This window comes from Spea bombifrons, chromosome 11, assembly GCF_027358695.1.
Source record: "Spea bombifrons isolate aSpeBom1 chromosome 11, aSpeBom1.2.pri, whole genome shotgun sequence".
NCBI lineage: Eukaryota > Metazoa > Chordata > Amphibia > Anura > Pelobatidae > Spea > Spea bombifrons.
The window spans coordinates 14,970,545-14,974,821 of record NC_071097.1 but is presented as its reverse complement, the minus strand read 5'-3'; the positions used below and the strand labels follow the sequence as shown (position 1 = coordinate 14,974,821).

Below are 4,277 nucleotides of genomic sequence, written 5' to 3'. Positions count from 1 at the left end.
TATAGATCAAGTGGAATTCAAATTAAAACAGCATTAAAGGTATAGATATAAACCCTACAGTACAGCATATATCACAAGTTGCACACGCCAAAGGCCAGCCCTGTGGTCCACATTGCCAACAAAGAACCTGACCAGCACCCAGATTACACACATAGGACTTGGCATCATTGTCCCTACACAGCCCAGCCTGAGTTAACTTTGACCCCACTTTCAACAGCCCAGCAGAAGACATCTTTGTCCAAAAAACAGCCCAGTGGTGGTTAAAAAAGAGGGACCTCGTTTGGTAACACTGGTTTTATTACCAATATTTAGGACCTGGGTTGGCCCAACCGAGCCTATGGAACTCTGGCCTGGCAACCGTGCGGACCATTCTAGGGAAAGTTTCCGAGACTGTTGCTCAGGGTTCAGACGGCGGATCACGGCGCTTTTTGGACCATAACATCCTCGGACCCTGATGTCTAAATTGGTACACTGGGATTGACGCCCAGGGTACCCTAGGATTGATGCCACTCCCTCCGAATCATCCTGAAATAGTGGCTGTTTGTTGGGTGGGGATTGCTGGCCATAGATCTTTATTGTGGTGCCGGACTGTCTGGTAGTTGGGATTATACTCCCAATCCTATTTTGTTTTGTGTAGAAATATTATCTGTGATGTCCTCAGTAAAGAGAGTTCTTTTTTTTACTAAATCTTGGTGCTTGGTTACAGAGGATTAACCCTTGAGCAACTGAGCATTCATGGCAAGGAGGATTTCTACTGCGTCGCTACTCAGTTTGAGTACAGGTCTCTGTCACACACCCATAATGAAAGTAATGACTTGCTATTGCACCCATAGTGCACCCAATTTGCACTCACATAAATTTCCACTGCACGCATAATGACACAAAATGGCTTGTCATTGCTCCAATTTTACATGCACATATTTCCACAGTAGCCATAATAAAAAAAAAACATACATTGCCATTGTATCCACTTTGTCCTCACTTTGCACCCATAGAAATTTCCAATGTACCCATAATAAAAAAAAAAATGTTTGGCTATTGCACCCACTTTGCACCCAAATAAATTCTCACTGAACAAATAATAAAAAAAAGATTCGCCATCGCACCCATTTTGCACCCACACAAATTTCCACTGCACGAATAATGAAAATAAATATTTGCCATTGCATTCACTTTTTACCCAGTTTGCATTCCCTTTGTACCCCCTTTGCACCTACATAAATTTCCACTGCACCCATAATGAAAAGAAATGCACCGGCACCCATGTTGCTTCTAAAGGACTTGTTTTATTCATTTGATATTATAAATATGGGCAGGAATATTTTACTGTTAAACACGTTATACAAACACACATATTCTCTGGCTCCTGCTGCTGCTGCTGCTTTATGCTAATTTGTTCAGCGTTACTTTGTTACATGTGAATAGCTGAGCAGATGAGTTTTACAGCAGCTCGGAGGTTATGACAGTTTAAACGATTTAAAGAAAACCTCCCAAGACCAACTGCAGTTGTCCTTAAATTTAACTGCTCCTGCATGTTTATTTCTTGTTTCCATGGCACCCAGATGGACAAACGGTAATTCCGAAAACGAAAATGTACGACGAATTACATTGAATAAGAAGGAATCCCCCCCAACGCAAACACGAACTTTCTCCCAGCGCACAAGTCTGGTAATCATTTTTCTATGCGATGCTTGTGTGAATTCCCTAACTGTCACAGCCTCTACCTGGGAGACAGCTCCACTCATCCACTTGATAAATATCATTTAATAACAGAACAAATATATTTTTTAAAAATATAATTTTATTGTTTTTCTTGCTAGACCTTTATGTTACTTTATAGTGTAAAATATGCATCCATTAGAAGAGAAGCTGCAGGTATATTTCTGATGGTAGCTCTTCCTCCCAAACATTGTGAAAATAAAGTATCCTCACTAACCACCACCTATATGTACATACATAAGCATTAGCTGTTTTTTTTATTTTTTGCAGCCTTGATATTAACAAATCTGTCACTTTACCTCCCCTGTACATATTACATCAAAATATAAATGTTACACAGAACCTTTACTTCTGTTGTGTTATAGCGTCACCTTCTGTGATGTCACTTATCTGCTTAAATACAGACACCTGGCCACAATTCCATATCTTGCGAGTGAATAGAGACTGGTCAAGTATTTCTATTTGCAATCTGTGAAAATGGGGATTTTATTCTTCATTTATGCTCTTATTTTACTCTGTTGCCTCATGCAATGCTTTATTAAACCTAAAAATAAAGTAATGAAAAAAAAATATAAAAAATGGCTCTATGAACAACAAAACAAGGGAAAACCCACCCAGACTCCTTCAGCCAGGTAAGAGACGAGGTGACAGGCTTGACATATTTAGAGGAGAGAACATTAAATCCTGGAATGTAAAGCTTTTGGAATAACCATTGGAATAATGAGGGTGATTTACCTGCCGTTACAGTATGATAGCATATCATTAGCACTGGGAAGGGAATTAGAATATGAGTAATGTGTTGATATAACGTTATATAACGGCTGTACATAAAGGACAATTACAGAAAACACAAGAATATACAAAAGTATATATATATATATATATATATATATATATATATATATATATATACTGTATATACTTTGGGCCTTATTAGAATTGCCATATAAAATGTGTGATTTTTATTTTACATAATATTGAAAAATATTGTTTTCCAACCATATGCCCAGTTGCCCCCCGTGTCATTTGTGGGTTAAATCTTGTATGCTGTGTATGTGCAATGCATGGGTTCTCTCTCTAATGTCAAATTACCCTAATTTATAGTACAGATTTTAAAGAAGATGTTTTTGAAATAGTTAAATAGCACAACACATTTACTTGAATTTTACAATTGTTTATTTTCATACTTATATTTTATGGAACCCACCTCATGGACGTACCCATAAAGGTATATCTCTCTAAAACCAGGTGTGGAGCATAAAATATTTAACCTGATCTACACATTTGATGTCAGGGCTCTGGCATCATATGCTCACTAATATCATTGGGGTATTATTGTGGTACTCTTATTGACGTTTTTCATTAAGATGGAGCGATTTTACACTCATGCTCTCAGGTAAAAAATAACCTAGAACACAGTTGTGATAGATCAAGTGAATTGGGTATCTAACTGTTAGAATTTCAAATCTTTCTCTATTACTTGCAGATGCCATTGCTACTTGCCCTTAAAGCCGCAATTACCACCTCGGCGGCAGAGAAAGGGACTAAGATGCTCACCCCAATAAAGGAGTCTCAGACTGTTTCAAAGTAGGTGCTTATATGAAACATATCTTTTTGATTTTTTCTTTCTTGCATGAGATTATTAAGTGTTTGGATTGAGATTATTATGATCCAGTAATTGTACATTTAACTGACCACTCTATAAATATATAAAACAGCTTTTCTTATATCTACAAAACAATTTTAAAAGGCACCCTATACGCAGCAAATGTCATAGAGTCTTGTGTGATTGGCCCTTTACTTATTCATTATTATAATTAATTAAAATAGTAGTATCACTTTGTAACTTGACTTAAATTGAATTATTTCATAGTATCACAGCCTGATATCAACTCTGCTTTCACATACTGGGCCTTTCAGACACCCGTTACAGCGATTACAAATTACAAAATCCAAAACATTAAGATGTCATTAAAACCTGTTATTAAAACATATTGTACATACACAAATTCTTACACTTAATATTTATTAACCACTAAGCATTTTTGCCAGATTACCAGATCTTGCCGTGGAACAGACAGAATCATTGGCTTCCTAAGAACTTCCCACAGAAGAAGCTGTCCAACAGATTTGTCTTATGTCATCATTGCCTGTGGGAGATGAATGCAGAAGTGGCCCAGTTAGAAGAGACAAACGTGGAGCACAGCACAAAACCTAAATTGTACCCCCTACCATGCAATAGTTCTGTAGCTTATAAGAATATGTGATAACCTAGTCATTGATAATAAAATCATAAAAATATTAAACGTTTTGAGACTGCGTGTTGTCTATTGGAAATTGACGTGTGTTCCATGTACAGTTGTGTAAAATAGAAAGTTTACACTCTTTGAATTGTATTGTTTTACATATCAGGACATAACAATGATCATCTGTTCTTTAGCAGGTATAAAAATGAGGTAAATGCAACCTCAGATGAACAACAAAGAAGGCTTTGCGATCTGATGGAGAACCCATCAGGTTGGGGACTAAAAGGAAACATTTGGGACATGAGGATTTCA

The 4,277-nt window shown here is 36.9% G+C and overlaps 1 long non-coding RNA gene across 1 annotated transcript; it reads left to right on the top strand.

Annotated features, from left to right (window-relative positions):
* Window positions 1-3,228: 3,228 nt before the first annotated feature.
* Window positions 3,229-4,033, top strand: LOC128469201 (uncharacterized). Its single transcript, XR_008345928.1, has 2 exons — window positions 3,229-3,306; window positions 3,772-4,033. It is a non-coding gene; the product is annotated as an uncharacterized LOC128469201 (long non-coding RNA).
* Window positions 4,034-4,277: the final 244 nt, after the last annotated feature.